Genomic DNA, 20006 nt, shown 5'->3' on the forward strand with positions numbered 1-20006 from the left:
ATAGGTGAGTAAATCGGAATTCGTAGTTCGGCTGATTTTAGAGGAATATTTGTAAGTTCCAGCACTCCACACTTAGAAATTTTTCTGCTGAAAACCACACAATGGATTCCTATGGAAAGAAATACAAGTTACTGGTAAGTACGCTTAGAATTACTTTTCAGGGTCAGTGCTGGGCTACAAGATGCAGCACTGTGTTCTCTCTTGATAACAGGTTAGTAAATCAGAATTCGTAGTTTGGCTGATTTTAGAGGAATATTTGTAAGTTCCAAAACTCCACACTTAGAAACTTCTCTGCTGAAAACCATACAATGGATTCCTATGGAAGGAAATACAAGTTATTGGTAAGTACGCTTAGAATTACTTTTCAGGGTCAGTGCTGGGCTAAAAGATGCAGCACTGAGTTCTCTCCTAAGTACCAAAACTCCACACTTCGAAACTTCTCTGCTGAAAACCATACAATGTATTCCTATGGAAGGAAATACAAGTTATTGGTAAGTACCCTTAGAACTACTTTTCAGGGTCAGTGCTTGGCTAAAAGATGTAGCACTGGGATCTCCCCTGATAACATTTGAGTAAATCGGAATTCGTAGTTCGGCTGATTTTAGAGGAATATTTGTAAGTTCCAAAACTCCACACTTTCATACTTTTCTGCTGAAAACCACACAATGGATTCCCATGGAAGGAAGTACAAGTTACTGGTAAGTACGCTTAGAATTAATTTTCAGGGTCAGTGCTGGGCTAAAAGATGCAGCACTGAGTTCTCTCCTGATCACAGGTGAGTAAATCGGAATTCGTAGTTCGGCTGATTTTAGAGGAATATTTGTAAGTTCCAACACTCCACACTTAGACATTTTTCTGCTGAAAACCACACAATGGATTCCTATGGAAAGAAATACAAGTTACTGGTAAGTACGCTTAGAATTACTTTTCAGGATCAGTACTGGCCTTAAAGATTCAGCACTGAGGTCTCTCCTGATAACATTTGAGTAAATCGGAATTCATAGTTTGGCTGATTTTAGAGGAATATTTGTATGTTCCAACACTCCACACTTAGAAACTTCTCTGCTGAAACCCATACAATGGATTCCTATGGAAGGAAATACAAGTTATTGGTAAGTACGCTTAGAATGACTTTTCAGGGTCAGTGCTGGGCTAAAAGATGCAGCACTGAGTTCTCTCCTGATAACAGGTGAGTAAATTGGAATTCGTAGTTCAGCTGATTTTAGAGGAATATATTAATGTTCCAAAACTCCACACTTAGAAGAATTTCTAAGTGGAACCAGTCAATGTTACCCTATGGAAGGAAATACAAGTTACTGGTAAGTACGGTTAGAATTACTTTTAAGGATCAGTACTGGCCTTAAAGATTCAGCACTGAGGTCTCTCCTGATAACATTTGAGTAAATCGGAATTCGTAGTTTGGCTGATTTTAGAGGAATATTTGTAAGTTCCAAAACTCCACACTTAGATACTTTTCTGCTGAAAAACACAATGGATTCCTATGGAAGGAAATACAAGTTACTGGTAAGTATGCTTAGAATAACTTTTCAGGGTCAGTGCTGGGCTAAAAGATGCAGCACTGAGTTCTCTCCTGATAACATGTGAGTAAATCGGAATTCGTAGTTTGGCTGATTTTAGAGAAATATTTTAAAGTTCCAAAACTCCACACTTAGAAAAATTTCCAAGTGAAACCAGTCAATGTAAGCATATGGAAGGAAATACAAGTTACTGGTAAGTACGGTTAGAATTAGTTTTCAGGATCAGTACTAGCCTTAAAGATTCAGCACTGAGGTCTCCCCTGATAACAGGTGAGTAAATCAGAATTCGTAGTTCGGCTGATTTCAGAGGAATATTTGTAAGTTCCAAAACTCCACACTTTCATACTTTTCTGCTGAAAACCACACAACGGATTCCTATTGAAGGAAATACAAGCTACTGGTAAGTACGCCTAGAATTACTTTTCAGGGTCAGTGCTGGGCTAAAAGATGCAGCACTGGGTTCTCTCCTGATAACAGGAGAGTAAATCGGAATTCGGAATTCAGCTGATTTTAGAGGAATATTTGTTAGTTCCAAAACTCAACACTTCGAAACTTTTCTGCTGAAAACCACACAATGGATTCCTAAGGAAGGAAATACAAGTTACTGGTAAGTACGCTTAGAATTTCTTTTCAGGGTCAGTGCTGGGCTAAAAGATGCAGCACTGAGTTGTCTCCTGATGACATGTGAGTAAATCGAAATTCGTAGTTTGGCTTATTTTAGAGGAATCTTTGTAAGTACCAAAACTACACACTTCGAAACTTCTCTGCTGAAAACCACACAATGGATTCCTATCGAAGGAAATACAAGTTACTGGTAAGTATGCTTAGAATTACTTTTCAGGGTCAGTTCTGGGCCAAAAGATGCAGCACTGAGGTCTCGCCTGATAACATTTGAGTAAATTGGAATTCATAGTTTGGCTGATTTTAGAGGAATATTTTAAAGTTCCAAAACTCCACACTAAGAAGAATTTCCAAGTGAAACCAGTCAATGTAAGCCTATGGAAGGAAATACCAGTTACTGGTTAGTACGGTTAGAATTACTTTTAAGGATCAGTACTGGCCTTAAAGATTCAGCACTGAGGTCTCTCCTGATAACATTTGAGTAAATCGGAATTCGTAGTTCGGCTGATTTTAGAGGAATATTTGTAAGTTCCAAAACTCCACACTTAGATACTTTTCTGCTGAAACACACAATGGATTCCTATGGAAGGAAATACAAGTTACTTGTAAGTACGCTTTAAATTACTTTTCAGGGTCAGTGCTGGGCTAAAAGATGCAGCTCTGGGATCTCTCCTGATAACAGGTGAGTAAATCGAAATTCGTAGTTTGGCTTATTTTAGAGGAATATTTGTAAGTACCAAAACTCCACACTTCGAAACTTCTCTGCTGAAAACCACACAATGGATTCCTATGGAAGGAAATACAAGTTACTGGTAAGTATGCTTAGAATTACTTTTCAGGGTCAGTGCTGGGTAAAAGATGCAGCACTGAGTTCTCTCCTGATAACATGTGAGTAAATCGGAATTCGTAGTTTGCCTGATTTTAGAGGAATATTTTAAAGTTCCAAAACTCCATACTTAGAAGAATTTCCAAGTGAAACCAGTCAATGTAAGCCTATGGAAGGAAATACAAGTTACTGGTAAGTACGGTTAGAATTACTTTTCAGGATGTGTACTGGCCTTAAAGATTCAGCACTGAGGTCTCTCCTGATAACATTTGAGTAAATCGGAATTCGTAGTTCGGCTGATTTTAGAGGAATATTTTAGAGTTCCAAACCTCCACACTGAGAAGAATTTCCAAGTGAAACCAGTCAATGTTAGCCTATGGAAGGAAACTCAAGTTACTGGTAAGTACGGTTACAATTACTTTTCAGGATCAGTACTGGCCTTAAAGATTCAGCAGTGAGGTCTCTCCTGATAACAGGTGAGTAAATCGGAATTCGTAGTTCGGCTGATTTTAGAGGAATATTTGTAAGTTCCAGCACTCCACACTTAGAAATTTTTCTGCTGAAAACCACACAATGGATTCCTATGGAAAGAAATACAAGTTACTGGTAAGTACGCTTAGAATTACTTTTCAGGGTCAGTGCTGGGCTACAAGATGCAGCACTGTGTTCTCTCTTGATAACAGGTTAGTAAATCAGAATTCGTAGTTTGGCTGATTTTAGAGGAATATTTGTAAGTTCCAAAACTCCACACTTAGAAACTTCTCTGCTGAAAACCATACAATGGATTCCTATGGAAGGAAATACAAGTTATTGGTAAGTACGCTTAGAATTACTTTTCAGGGTCAGTGCTGGGCTAAAAGATGCAGCACTGAGTTCTCTCCTGATAACAGGTGAGTAAATCGGAATTCGTAGTTCGTCTGATTTTAGAGGAATATTTGTAAGTTCCAAAACTCCACACTTCGAAACTTCTCTGCTGAAAACCATACAATGGATTCCTATGGAAGGAAATACAAGTTACTGGTAAGTATGCTTAGAATTACTTTTCAGGGTCAGTGCTGGGCTAAAAGATGTAGCACTGGGATCTCTCCAGATAACAGATGAGTAAATCGGAATTCGTAGTTCGGCTGATTTTAGAGGAATATTTGTAAGTTCCAAAACTCCAATCTTTCATACTTTTCTGCTGAAAACCACACAATGGATTCCTATTGAAGGAAATACAAGCTACTGGTAAGTACGCTTAGAATTACTTTTCAGGGTCAGTACTGGCCTTAAAGATTCAGCACTGAGGTCTCTCCTGATAACATTTGAGTAAATCGGAATTCGTAGTTCGGCTGGTTTTAGAGGAATATTTTAGAGTTCCAAACCTCCACACTGAGAAGAAATTCCAAGTGAAACCAGTCAATGTTAGCCTATAGAAGGAAATTCAAGTTACTGGTAAGCACGGTTACAATTACTTTTCAGGATCAGTACTGGCCTTAAAGATTTAGCACTGAGGTCTCTCCTGATAACAGGTGAGTAAATCGAAATTCGTAGTTCGGCTGATTTTAGAGGAATATTTGTAAGTTCCAAAACTCCACACTTAGAAACTTCTCTGCTGAAAACCATACAATGGATTCCTATGGAAGGAAATACAAGTTATTGGTAAGTACGCTTAGAATTACTTTTCAGGGTCAGTGCTCGGCTACAAGATACAGCACTGTGTTCTCTCTTGATAACAGGTTAGTAAATCAGAATTCGTAGTTTGGCTGATTTTAGAGGAATATTTGTAAGTTCCAAAACTCCACACTTAGAAACTTCTCTGCTGAAAACCATACAATGGATTCCTGAGGAAGGAAATACAAGTTATTGGTAAGTACGCTCAGAATTACTTTTCAGGGTCAGTGCTGGGCTAAAAGATGCAGCACTGAGTTCTCTCCTGATAACAGGTGAGTAAATTGGAATTCGTAGTTCAGCTGATTTTAGAGGAATATTTTAAAGTTCCAAAACTCCACACTTAGAAGAATTTCCAAGTGAAACCAGTCAATGTTACCCTATGGAAGGAAATACAAGTTACTGGTAAGTGCGGTTACAATTACTTTTCAGGATGAGTACTGGCCTTAAAGATTCAGCACTGAGGTCTTTCCTGATAACAGGTGAGTGAATCGGAATTCATAGTCTGGCTGCTTTTAGAGGAATATTTGTAAGTTCCAACACTCCACACTTAGAAACTTCTCTGCTGAAAACCATACAATGGATTCCTATGGAAGGAAATACAAGTTATTGGTAAGTACGCTTAGAATTACTTTTCAGGGTCAGTGCTGGGCTAAAAGATGCAGCACTGAGTTCTCTCCTAAGTACCAAAACTCCACACTTCGAAACTTCTCTGCTGAAAACCATGCAATGGATTCCTATGGAAGGAAATACAAGTTATTGGTAAGTACCCTTAGAATTACTTGTCAGGGTCAGTGCTTGGCTAAAAGATGTAGCACTGGGATCTCCCCTGATAACATTTGAGTAAATCGGAATTCGTAGTTCGGCTGAATTTGGAGGAATATTTGTAAGTTCCAAAACTCCACACTTTCATACTTTTCTGCTCTAAACCACACAATGGATTCCTATGGAAGGAAGTACAAGTTACTGGTAAGTACGCTTAGAATTAATTTTCAGGGTCAGTGCTGGGCTAAAAGATGCAGCACTGAGTTCTCTCCTGATCACAGGTGAGTAAATCGGAATTCGTAGTTCGGCTGATTTTAGAGGAATATTTGTAAGTTCCAACACTCCACACTTAGACATTTTTCTGCTGAAAACCACACAATGGATTCCTATGGAAAGAAATACAAGTTACTTGTAAGTACGCTTAGAATTACTTTTCAGGGTCAGTGCTGGGCTAAAAGATGCAGCACTGTGTTCTCTGTTGATAACAGGTTAGTAAATCAGAATTCGTAGTTTGGCTGATTTTAGAGGAATATTGGTAAGTTCCAAAACTCCACACTTAGAAACTTCTCTGCTGAAACCCATACAATGGATTCCTATGGAAGGAAATACAAGTTATTGGCAAGTACGCTTAGAATGACTTTTCAGGGTCAGTGCTGGGCTAAAAGATGCAGCACTGAGTTCTCTCCTGATAACAGGTGAGTAAATTGGAATTCGTAGTTCAGTTGATTTTAGAGGAATATTTTAATCTTCCAAAACTCAACACTTAGAAGAATTTCTAAGTGAAACCAGTCAATGTTACCCTATGGAAGGAAATACAAGTTACTGGTAAGTACGGTTAGAATTACTTTTCAGGATCAGTACTGGCCTTAAAGATTCAGCTCTGAGGTCTCTCCTGATAACATTTGAGTAAATCGGAATTCGTAGTTCGGCTGATTTTAGAGGAATATTTGTATGTTCCAACACTCCACACTTAGAAACTTTTCTGCTGAAAACCACACAATGGATTCCTATGGAAAGAAATACAAGTTACTGGTAAGTACGCTTAGAATTACTTTTCAGAGTCAGTGCTGGGGCTAAAAGATGCAGCACTGTGTTCTCTCTTGATAACAGGTAAGTAAATCAGAATTCGTAGTTTGGCTGATTTTAGAGGAATATTTGTATGTTCCAAAACTCCACACTTAGAAACTTCTCTGCTGAAAACCACACAATGGATTTCTATATAAGGAAGTACAAGTTACTGGTAAGTACGCTTATTATTAATTTTCAGGGTCAGTGCTGGGCTAAAAGATGCAGCACTGAGTTCTCTCCTGATAACAGGTGAGTAAATCGGAATTCGTAGTTCGGCTGATTTTAGAGGAATATTTGTAAGTTCCAACACTCCACACTTAGACATTTTTCTGCTGAAAACCACACAATGGATTCGTATGGAAAGAAATACAAGTTACTGGTAAGTACGCTTAGAATTACTTTTCAGGGTCAGTGCTGGGCTAAAAGATGCAGCACTTTGTTCTCTGTTGATAACAGGTTAGTAAATCAGAATTCATAGTTTGGCTGATTTTAGAGGAATATTGGTAAGTTCCAAAACTCCACACTTAGAAACTTCTCTGCTGAAACCCATACAATGGATTCCTATGGAAGGAAATACAAGTTATTGGTAAGTACGCTTAGAATGACTTTTCAGGGTCAGTGCTGGGCTAAAAGATGCAGCACTGAGTTCTCTCCTGATAACAGGTGAGTAAATTGGAATTCGTAGTTCAGCTGATTTTAGAGGAATATATTAATGTTCCAAAACTCCACACTTAGAAGAATTTCTAAGTGAAACCAGTCAATGTTACCCTATGGAAGGAAATACAAGTTACTGGTAAGTACGGTTAGAATTACTTTTAAGGATCAGTACTGGCCTTAAAGATTCAGCACTGAGGTCTCTCCTGATAACATTTGAGTAAATCGGAATTCGTAGTTCGGCTGATTTTAGAGGAATATTTGTAAGTTCCAAAACTCCACACTTAGATACTTTTCTGCTGAAAAACACAATGGATTCCTATGGAAGGAAATACAAGTTACTGGTAAGTATGCTTAGAATAACTTTTCAGGGTCAGTGCTGGGCTAAAAGATGCAGCACTGAGTTCTCTCCTGATAACATGTGAGTAAATCGGAATTCGTAGTTTGGCTGATTTTAGAGAAATATTTTAAAGTTCCAAAACTCCACACTTAGAAGAATTTCCAAGTGAAACCAGTCAATGTAAGCCTATGGAAGGAAATACAAGTTACTGTTAAGTACGGTTAGAATTCGTTTTCAGGATCAGTACTGGCCTTAAAGATTCAGCACTGAGGTCTCTCCTGATAACAGGTGAGTAAATCAGAATTCGTAGTTCGGCTGATTTTAGAGGAATATTTGTAAGTTCCAAAACTCCACACTTTCATACTTTTCTGCTGAAAACCACACAACGGATTCCTATTGAAGGAAATACAAGCTACTGGTAAGTACGCCTAGAATTACTTTTCAGGGTCAGTGCTGGGCTAAAAGATGCAGCACTGAGTTGTCTCCTGATGACATGTGAGTAAATCGAAATTCGTAGTTTGGCTTATTTTAGAGGAATATTTGTAAGTACCAAAACTACACACTTCGAAACTTCTCTGCTGAAAACCACACAATGGATTCCTATCGAAGGAAATACAAGTTACTGGTAAGTATGCTTAGAATTACTTTTCAGGGTCAGTTCTGGGCCAAAAGATGCAGCACTGAGGTCTCGCCTGATAACATTTGAGTAAATCGGAATTCATAGTTTGGCTGATTTTAGAGGAATATTTTAAAGTTCCAAAACTCCACACTAAGAAGAATTTCCAAGTGAAACCAGTCAATGTAAGCCTATGGAAGGAAATACCAGTTACTGGTAAGTACGGTTAGAATTACTTTTAAGAATCAGTACTGGCCTTAAAGATTCAGCACTGAGGTGTCCCCTGATAACATTTGAGTAAATCGGAATTCGTAGTTCGGCTGATTTTAGAGGAATATTTGTAAGTTCCAAAACTCCACACTTAGATACTTTTCTGCTGAAAAACACAATGGATTCCTATGGAAGGAAATACAAGTTACTTGTAAGTACGCTTCAAATTACTTTTCAGGGTCAGTGCTGGGCTAAAAGATGCAGCTCTGGGATCTCTCCTGATAACAGGTGAGTAAATCGAAATTCGTAGTTTGGCTTATTTTAGAGGAATATTTGTAAGTACCAAAACTCCACACTTCGAAACTTCTCTGCTGAAAACCACACAATGGATTCCTATGGAAGGAAATACAAGTTACTGGTAAGTATGCTTAGAATTACTTTTCAGGGTCAGTGCTGGGTAAAAGATGCAGCACTGAGTTCTCTCCTGATAACATGTGAGTAAATCGGAATTCGTAGTTTGCCTGATTTTAGAGGAATATTTTAAAGTTCCAAAACTCCATACTTAGAAGAATTTCCAAGTGAAACCAGTCAATGTAAGCCTATGGAAGGAAATACAAGTTACTGGTAAGTACGGTTAGAATTACTTTTCAGGATGTGTACTGGCCTTAAAGATTCAGCACTGAGGTCTCTCCTGATAACATTTGAGTAAATCGGAATTCGTAGTTCGGCTGATTTTAGAGGAATATTTTAGAGTTCCAAACCTCCACACTGAGAAGAATTTCCAAGTGAAACCAGTCAATGTTAGCCTATGGAAGGAAACTCAAGTTACTGGTAAGTACGGTTACAATTACTTTTCAGGATCAGTACTGGCCTTAAAGATTCAGCAGTGAGGTCTCTCCTGATAACAGGTGAGTAAATCGGAATTCGTAGTTCGGCTGATTTTAGAGGAATATTTGTAAGTTCCAGCACTCCACACTTAGAAATTTTTCTGCTGAAAACCACACAATGGATTCCTATGGAAAGAAATACAAGTTACTGGTAAGTACGCTTAGAATTACTTTTCAGGGTCAGTGCTGGGCTACAAGATGCAGCACTGTGTTCTCTCTTGATAACAGGTTAGTAAATCAGAATTCGTAGTTTGGCTGATTTTAGAGGAATATTTGTAAGTTCCAAAACTCCACACTTAGAAACTTCTCTGCTGAAAACCATACAATGGATTCCTATGGAAGGAAATACAAGTTATTGGTAAGTACGCTTAGAATTACTTTTCAGGGTCAGTGCTGGGCTAAAAGATGCAGCACTGAGTTCTCTCCTGATAACAGGTGAGTAAATCGGAATTCGTAGTTCGTCTGATTTTAGAGGAATATTTGTAAGTTCCAAAACTCCACACTTCGAAACTTCTCTGCTGAAAACCATACAATGGATTCCTATGGAAGGAAATACAAGTTACTGGTAAGTATGCTTAGAATTACTTTTCAGGGTCAGTGCTGGGCTAAAAGATGTAGCACTGGGATCTCTCCAGATAACAGATGAGTAAATCGGAATTCGTAGTTCGGCTGATTTTAGAGGAATATTTGTAAGTTCCAAAACTCCAATCTTTCATACTTTTCTGCTGAAAACCACACAATGGATTCCTATTGAAGGAAATACAAGCTACTGGTAAGTACGCTTAGAATTACTTTTCAGGGTCAGTACTGGCCTTAAAGATTCAGCACTGAGGTCTCTCCTGATAACATTTGAGTAAATCGGAATTCGTAGTTCGGCTGGTTTTAGAGGAATATTTTAGAGTTCCAAACCTCCACACTGAGAAGAAATTCCAAGTGAAACCAGTCAATGTTAGCCTATAGAAGGAAATTCAAGTTACTGGTAAGCACGGTTACAATTACTTTTCAGGATCAGTACTGGCCTTAAAGATTTAGCACTGAGGTCTCTCCTGATAACAGGTGAGTAAATCGAAATTCGTAGTTCGGCTGATTTTAGAGGAATATTTGTAAGTTCCAAAACTCCACACTTAGAAACTTCTCTGCTGAAAACCATACAATGGATTCCTATGGAAGGAAATACAAGTTATTGGTAAGTACGCTTAGAATTACTTTTCAGGGTCAGTGCTCGGCTACAAGATACAGCACTGTGTTCTCTCTTGATAACAGGTTAGTAAATCAGAATTCGTAGTTTGGCTGATTTTAGAGGAATATTTGTAAGTTCCAAAACTCCACACTTAGAAACTTCTCTGCTGAAAACCATACAATGGATTCCTGAGGAAGGAAATACAAGTTATTGGTAAGTACGCTCAGAATTACTTTTCAGGGTCAGTGCTGGGCTAAAAGATGCAGCACTGAGTTCTCTCCTGATAACAGGTGAGTAAATTGGAATTCGTAGTTCAGCTGATTTTAGAGGAATATTTTAAAGTTCCAAAACTCCACACTTAGAAGAATTTCCAAGTGAAACCAGTCAATGTTACCCTATGGAAGGAAATACAAGTTACTGGTAAGTGCGGTTACAATTACTTTTCAGGATGAGTACTGGCCTTAAAGATTCAGCACTGAGGTCTTTCCTGATAACAGGTGAGTGAATCGGAATTCATAGTCTGGCTGCTTTTAGAGGAATATTTGTAAGTTCCAACACTCCACACTTAGAAACTTCTCTGCTGAAAACCATACAATGGATTCCTATGGAAGGAAATACAAGTTATTGGTAAGTACGCTTAGAATTACTTTTCAGGGTCAGTGCTGGGCTAAAAGATGCAGCACTGAGTTCTCTCCTAAGTACCAAAACTCCACACTTCGAAACTTCTCTGCTGAAAACCATGCAATGGATTCCTATGGAAGGAAATACAAGTTATTGGTAAGTACCCTTAGAATTACTTGTCAGGGTCAGTGCTTGGCTAAAAGATGTAGCACTGGGATCTCCCCTGATAACATTTGAGTAAATCGGAATTCGTAGTTCGGCTGAATTTGGAGGAATATTTGTAAGTTCCAAAACTCCACACTTTCATACTTTTCTGCTCTAAACCACACAATGGATTCCTATGGAAGGAAGTACAAGTTACTGGTAAGTACGCTTAGAATTAATTTTCAGGGTCAGTGCTGGGCTAAAAGATGCAGCACTGAGTTCTCTCCTGATCACAGGTGAGTAAATCGGAATTCGTAGTTCGGCTGATTTTAGAGGAATATTTGTAAGTTCCAACACTCCACACTTAGACATTTTTCTGCTGAAAACCACACAATGGATTCCTATGGAAAGAAATACAAGTTACTTGTAAGTACGCTTAGAATTACTTTTCAGGGTCAGTGCTGGGCTAAAAGATGCAGCACTGTGTTCTCTGTTGATAACAGGTTAGTAAATCAGAATTCGTAGTTTGGCTGATTTTAGAGGAATATTGGTAAGTTCCAAAACTCCACACTTAGAAACTTCTCTGCTGAAACCCATACAATGGATTCCTATGGAAGGAAATACAAGTTATTGGCAAGTACGCTTAGAATGACTTTTCAGGGTCAGTGCTGGGCTAAAAGATGCAGCACTGAGTTCTCTCCTGATAACAGGTGAGTAAATTGGAATTCGTAGTTCAGTTGATTTTAGAGGAATATTTTAATCTTCCAAAACTCAACACTTAGAAGAATTTCTAAGTGAAACCAGTCAATGTTACCCTATGGAAGGAAATACAAGTTACTGGTAAGTACGGTTAGAATTACTTTTCAGGATCAGTACTGGCCTTAAAGATTCAGCTCTGAGGTCTCTCCTGATAACATTTGAGTAAATCGGAATTCGTAGTTCGGCTGATTTTAGAGGAATATTTGTATGTTCCAACACTCCACACTTAGAAACTTTTCTGCTGAAAACCACACAATGGATTCCTATGGAAAGAAATACAAGTTACTGGTAAGTACGCTTAGAATTACTTTTCAGAGTCAGTGCTGGGGCTAAAAGATGCAGCACTGTGTTCTCTCTTGATAACAGGTAAGTAAATCAGAATTCGTAGTTTGGCTGATTTTAGAGGAATATTTGTATGTTCCAAAACTCCACACTTAGAAACTTCTCTGCTGAAAACCACACAATGGATTTCTATATAAGGAAGTACAAGTTACTGGTAAGTACGCTTATTATTAATTTTCAGGGTCAGTGCTGGGCTAAAAGATGCAGCACTGAGTTCTCTCCTGATAACAGGTGAGTAAATCGGAATTCGTAGTTCGGCTGATTTTAGAGGAATATTTGTAAGTTCCAACACTCCACACTTAGACATTTTTCTGCTGAAAACCACACAATGGATTCGTATGGAAAGAAATACAAGTTACTGGTAAGTACGCTTAGAATTACTTTTCAGGGTCAGTGCTGGGCTAAAAGATGCAGCACTTTGTTCTCTGTTGATAACAGGTTAGTAAATCAGAATTCATAGTTTGGCTGATTTTAGAGGAATATTGGTAAGTTCCAAAACTCCACACTTAGAAACTTCTCTGCTGAAACCCATACAATGGATTCCTATGGAAGGAAATACAAGTTATTGGTAAGTACGCTTAGAATGACTTTTCAGGGTCAGTGCTGGGCTAAAAGATGCAGCACTGAGTTCTCTCCTGATAACAGGTGAGTAAATTGGAATTCGTAGTTCAGCTGATTTTAGAGGAATATATTAATGTTCCAAAACTCCACACTTAGAAGAATTTCTAAGTGAAACCAGTCAATGTTACCCTATGGAAGGAAATACAAGTTACTGGTAAGTACGGTTAGAATTACTTTTAAGGATCAGTACTGGCCTTAAAGATTCAGCACTGAGGTCTCTCCTGATAACATTTGAGTAAATCGGAATTCGTAGTTCGGCTGATTTTAGAGGAATATTTGTAAGTTCCAAAACTCCACACTTAGATACTTTTCTGCTGAAAAACACAATGGATTCCTATGGAAGGAAATACAAGTTACTGGTAAGTATGCTTAGAATAACTTTTCAGGGTCAGTGCTGGGCTAAAAGATGCAGCACTGAGTTCTCTCCTGATAACATGTGAGTAAATCGGAATTCGTAGTTTGGCTGATTTTAGAGAAATATTTTAAAGTTCCAAAACTCCACACTTAGAAGAATTTCCAAGTGAAACCAGTCAATGTAAGCCTATGGAAGGAAATACAAGTTACTGTTAAGTACGGTTAGAATTCGTTTTCAGGATCAGTACTGGCCTTAAAGATTCAGCACTGAGGTCTCTCCTGATAACAGGTGAGTAAATCAGAATTCGTAGTTCGGCTGATTTTAGAGGAATATTTGTAAGTTCCAAAACTCCACACTTTCATACTTTTCTGCTGAAAACCACACAACGGATTCCTATTGAAGGAAATACAAGCTACTGGTAAGTACGCCTAGAATTACTTTTCAGGGTCAGTGCTGGGCTAAAAGATGCAGCACTGAGTTGTCTCCTGATGACATGTGAGTAAATCGAAATTCGTAGTTTGGCTTATTTTAGAGGAATATTTGTAAGTACCAAAACTACACACTTCGAAACTTCTCTGCTGAAAACCACACAATGGATTCCTATCGAAGGAAATACAAGTTACTGGTAAGTATGCTTAGAATTACTTTTCAGGGTCAGTTCTGGGCCAAAAGATGCAGCACTGAGGTCTCGCCTGATAACATTTGAGTAAATCGGAATTCATAGTTTGGCTGATTTTAGAGGAATATTTTAAAGTTCCAAAACTCCACACTAAGAAGAATTTCCAAGTGAAACCAGTCAATGTAAGCCTATGGAAGGAAATACCAGTTACTGGTAAGTACGGTTAGAATTACTTTTAAGAATCAGTACTGGCCTTAAAGATTCAGCACTGAGGTGTCCCCTGATAACATTTGAGTAAATCGGAATTCGTAGTTCGGCTGATTTTAGAGGAATATTTGTAAGTTCCAAAACTCCACACTTAGATACTTTTCTGCTGAAAAACACAATGGATTCCTATGGAAGGAAATACAAGTTACTTGTAAGTACGCTTCAAATTACTTTTCAGGGTCAGTGCTGGGCTAAAAGATGCAGCTCTGGGATCTCTCCTGATAACAGGTGAGTAAATCGAAATTCGTAGTTTGGCTTATTTTAGAGGAATATTTGTAAGTACCAAAACTCCACACTTCGAAACTTCTCTGCTGAAAACCACACAATGGATTCCTATGGAAGGAAATACAAGTTACTGGTAAGTATGCTTAGAATTACTTTTCAGGGTCAGTGCTGGGCTAAAAGATGCAGCACTGAGTTCTCTCCTGATAACATGTGAGTAAATCGGAATTCGTAGTTTGCCTGATTTTAGAGGAATATTTTAAAGTTCCAAAACTCCATACTTAGAAGAATTTCCAAGTGAAACCAGTCAATGTAAGCCTATGGAAGGAAATACAAGTTACTGGTAAGTACGGTTAGAATTACTTTTCAGGATGTGTACTGGCCTTAAAGATTCAGCACTGAGGTCTCTCCTGATAACATTTGAGTAAATCGGAATTCGTAGTTCGGCTGATTTTAGAGGAATATTTTAGAGTTCCAAACCTCCACACTGAGAAGAATTTCCAAGTGAAACCAGTCAATGTTAGCCTATGGAAGGAAACTCAAGTTACTGGTAAGTACGGTTACAATTACTTTTCAGGATCAGTACTGGCCTTAAAGATTCAGCACTGAGGTCTCTCCTGATAACAGGTGAGTAAATCGGAATTCGTAGTTCGGCTGATTTTGGAGGAATATTTGTAAGTTCCAGCACTCCACACTTAGAAATTTTTCTGCTGAAAACCACTCAATGGATTCCTATGGAAAGAAATACAAGTTACTGGTAAGTACGCTTAGAATTACTTTTCAGGGTCAGTGCTGGGCTACAAGATGCAGCACTGTGTTCTCTCTTGATAACAGGTTAGTAAATCAGAATTCGTAGTTTGGCTGATTTTAGAGGAATATTTGTAAGTTCCAAAACTCCACACTTAGAAACTTCTCTGCTGAAAACCATACAATGGATTCCTATGGAAGGAAATACAAGTTATTGGTAAGTACGCTTAGAATTACTTTTCAGGGTCAGTGCTGGGCTAAAAGATGCAGCACTGAGTTCTCTCCTGATAACAGGTGAGTAAATCGGAATTCGTAGTTCGTCTGATTTTAGAGGAATATTTGTAAGTTCCAAAACTCCACACTTCGAAACTTCTCTGCTGAAAACCATACAATGGATTCCTATGGAAGGAAATACAAGTTACTGGTAAGTATGCTTAGAATTACTTTTCAGGGTCAGTGCTGGGCTAAAAGATGTAGCACTGGGATCTCTCCAGATAACAGATGAGTAAATCGGAATTCGTAGTTCGGCTGATTTTAGAGGAATATTTGTAAGTTCCAAAACTCCAATCTTTCATACTTTTCTGCTGAAAACCATACAATGGATTCCTATTGAAGGAAATACAAGCTACTGGTAAGTACGCTTAGAATTACTTTTCAGGGTCAGTACTGGCCTTAAAGATTCAGCACTGAGGTCTCTCCTGATAACATTTGAGTAAATCGGAATTCGTAGTTCGGCTGGTTTTAGAGGAATATTTTAGAGTTCCAAACCTCCACACTGAGAAGAAATTCCAAGTGAAACCAGTCAATGTTAGCCTATAGAAGGAAATTCAAGTTACTGGTAAGCACGGTTACAATTACTTTTCAGGATCAGTACTGGCCTTAAAGATTTAGCACTGAGGTCTCTCCTGATAACAGGTGAGTAAATCGAAATTCGTAGTTCGGCTGATTTTAGAGGAATATTTGTAAGTTCCAAAACTCCACACTTAGAAACTTCTCTGCTGAAAACCATACAATGGATTCCTATGGAAGGAAATACAAGTTATTGGTAAGTACGCTTAGAATTACTTTTCAGGGTCAGTGCTCGGCTACAAGATACAGCACTGTGTTCTCTCTTGATAACAGGTTAGTAAATCAGAATTCGTAGTTTGGCTGATTTTAGAGGAATATTTGTAAGTTCCAAAACTCCACACTTAGAAACTTCTCTGCTGAAAACCATACAATGGATTCCTGAGGAAGGAAATACAAGTTATTGGTAAGTACGCTCAGAATTACTTTTCAGGGTCAGTGCTGGGCTAAAAGATGCAGCACTGAGTTCTCTCCTGATAACAGGTGAGTAAATTGGAATTCGTAGTTCAGCTGATTTTAGAGGAATATTTTAAAGTTCCAAAACTCCACACTTAGAAGAATTTCCAAGTGAAACCAGTCAATGTTACCCTATGGAAGGAAATACAAGTTACTGGTAAGTGCGGTTACAATTACTTTTCAGGATGAGTACTGGCCTTAAAGATTCAGCACTGAGGTCTTTCCTGATAACAGGTGAGTGAATCGGAATTCATAGTCTGGCTGCTTTTAGAGGAATATTTGTAAGTTCCAACACTCCACACTTAGAAACTTCTCTGCTGAAAACCATACAATGGATTCCTATGGAAGGAAATACAAGTTATTGGTAAGTACGCTTAGAATTACTTTTCAGGGTCAGTGCTGGGCTAAAAGATGCAGCACTGAGTTCTCTCCTAAGTACCAAAACTCCACACTTCGAAACTTCTCTGCTGAAAACCATACAATGGATTCCTATGGAAGGAAATACAAGTTATTGGTAAGTACCCTTAGAATTACTTGTCAGGGTCAGTGCTTGGCTAAAAGATGTAGCACTGGGATCTCCCCTGATAACATTTGAGTAAATCGGAATTCGTAGTTCGGCTGATTTTAGAGGAATATTTGTAAGTTCCAAAACTCCACACTTTCATACTTTTCTGCTCTAAACCACACAATGGATTCCTATGGAAGGAAGTACAAGTTACTGGTAAGTACGCTTAGAATTAATTTTCAGGGTCAGTGCTGGGCTAAAAGATGCAGCACTGAGTTCTCTCCTGATCACAGGTGAGTAAATCGGAATTCGTAGTTCGGCTGATTTTAGAGGAATATTTGTAAGTTCCAACACTCCACACTTAGACATTTTTCTGCTGAAAACCACACAATGGATTCCTACGGAAAGAAATACAAGTTACTTGTAAGTACGCTTAGAATTACTTTTCAGGGTCAGTGCTGGGCTAAAAGATGCAGCACTGTGTTCTCTGTTGATAACAGGTTAGTAAATCAGAATTCGTAGTTTGGCTGATTTTAGAGGAATATTGGTAAGTTCCAAAACTCCACACTTAGAAACTTCTCTGCTGAAACCCATACAATGGATTCCTATGGAAGGAAATACAAGTTATTGGCAAGTACGCTTAGAATGACTTTTCAGGGTCAGTGCTGGGCTAAAAGATGCAGCACTGAGTTCTCTCCTGATAACAGGTGAGTAAATTGGAATTCGTAGTTCAGTTGATTTTAGAGGAATATTTTAATCTTCCAAAACTCAACACTTAGAAGAATTTCTAAGTGAAACCAGTCAATGTTACCCTATGGAAGGAAATACAAGTTACTGGTAAGTACGGTTAGAATTACTTTTCAGGATCAGTACTGGCCTTAAAGATTCAGCACTGAGGTCTCTCCTGATAACATTTGAGTAAATCGGAATTCGTAGTTCGGCTGATTTTAGAGGAATATTTGTATGTTCCAACACTCCACACTTAGAAACTTTTCTGCTGAAAACCACACAATGGATTCCTATGGAAAGAAATACAAGTTACTGGTAAGTACGCTTAGAATTACTTTTCAGAGTCAGTGCTGGGGCTAAAAGATGCAGCACTGTGTTCTCTCTTGATAACAGGTAAGTAAATCAGAATTCGTAGTTTGGCTGATTTTAGAGGAATATTTGTATGTTCCAAAACTCCACACTTAGAAACTTCTCTGCTGAAAACCACACAATGGATTTCTATATAAGGAAGTACAAGTTACTGGTAAGTACGCTTAGAATTAATTTTCAGGGTCAGTGCTGGGCTAAAAGATGCAGCACTGAGTTCTCTCCTGATAACAGGTGAGTAAATCGGAATTCGTAGTTCGGCTGATTTTAGAGGAATATTTGTAAGTTCCAACACTCCACACTTAGACATTTTTCTGCTGAAAACCACACAATGGATTCGTATGGAAAGAAATACAAGTTACTGGTAAGTACGCTTAGAATTACTTTTCAGGGTCAGTGCTGGGCTAAAAGATGCAGCACTTTGTTCTCTGTTGATAACAGGTTAGTAAATCAGAATTCATAGTTTGGCTGATTTTAGAGGAATATTGGTAAGTTCCAAAACTCCACACTTAGAAACTTCTCTGCTGAAACCCATACAATGGATTCCTATGGAAGGAAATACAAGTTATTGGTAAGTACGCTTAGAATGACTTTTCAGGGTCAGTGCTGGGCTAAAAGATGCAGCACTGAGTTCTCTCCTGATAACAGGTGAGTAAATTGGAATTCGTAGTTCAGCTGATTTTAGAGGAATATATTAATGTTCCAAAACTCCACACTTAGAAGAATTTCTAAGTGAAACCAGTCAATGTTACCCTATGGAAGGAAATACAAGTTACTGGTAAGTACGGTTAGAATTACTTTTAAGGATCAGTACTGGCCTTAAAGATTCAGCACTGAGGTCTCTCCTGATAACATTTGAGTAAATCGGAATTCGTAGTTCGGCTGATTTTAGAGGAATATTTGTAAGTTCCAAAACTCCACACTTAGATACTTTTCTGCTGAAAAACACAATGGATTCCTATGGAAGGAAATACAAGTTACTGGTAAGTATGCTTAGAATAACTTTTCAGGGTCAGTGCTGGGCTAAAAGATGCAGCACTGAGTTCTCTCCTGATAACATGTGAGTAAATCGGAATTCGTAGTTTGGCTGATTTTAGAGAAATATTTTAAAGTTCCAAAACTCCACACTTAGAAGAATTTCCAAGTGAAACCAGTCAATGTAAGCCTATGGAAGGAAATACAAGTTACTGTTAAGTACGGTTAGAATTCGTTTTCAGGATCAGTACTGGCCTTAAAGATTCAGCACTGAGGTCTCTCCTGATAACAGGTGAGTAAATCAGAATTCGTAGTTCGGCTGATTTTAGAGGAATATTTGTAAGTTCCAAAACTCCACACTTTCATACTTTTCTGCTGAAAACCACACAACGGATTCCTATTGAAGGAAATACAAGCTACTGGTAAGTACGCCTAGAATTACTTTTCAGGGTCAGTGCTGGGCTAAAAGATGCAGCACTGAGTTGTCTCCTGATGACATGTGAGTAAATCGAAATTCGTAGTTTGGCTTATTTTAGAGGAATATTTGTAAGTACCAAAACTACACACTTTGAAACTTCTCTGCTGAAAACCACACAATGGATTCCTATCGAAGGAAATACAAGTTACTGGTAAGTATGCTTAGAATTACTTTTCAGGGTCAGTTCTGGGCCAAAAGATGCAGCACTGAGGTCTCGCCTGATAACATTTGAGTAAATCGGAATTCATAGTTTGGCTGATTTTAGAGGAATATTTTAAAGTTCCAAAACTCCACACTAAGAAGAATTTCCAAGTGAAACCAGTCAATGTAAGCCTATGGAAGGAAATACCAGTTACTGGTAAGTACGGTTAGAATTACTTTTAAGAATCAGTACTGGCCTTAAAGATTCAGCACTGAGGTGTCCCCTGATAACATTTGAGTAAATCGGAATTCGTAGTTCGGCTGATTTTAGAGGAATATTTGTAAGTTCCAAAACTCCACACTTAGATACTTTTCTGCTGAAAAACACAATGGATTCCTATGGAAGGAAATACAAGTTACTTGTAAGTACGCTTCAAATTACTTTTCAGGGTCAGTGC

Source organism: Triturus cristatus, chromosome 1_1 (genome assembly GCF_964204655.1).
Source record: "Triturus cristatus chromosome 1_1, aTriCri1.1, whole genome shotgun sequence".
Lineage (NCBI taxonomy): Eukaryota > Metazoa > Chordata > Amphibia > Caudata > Salamandridae > Triturus > Triturus cristatus.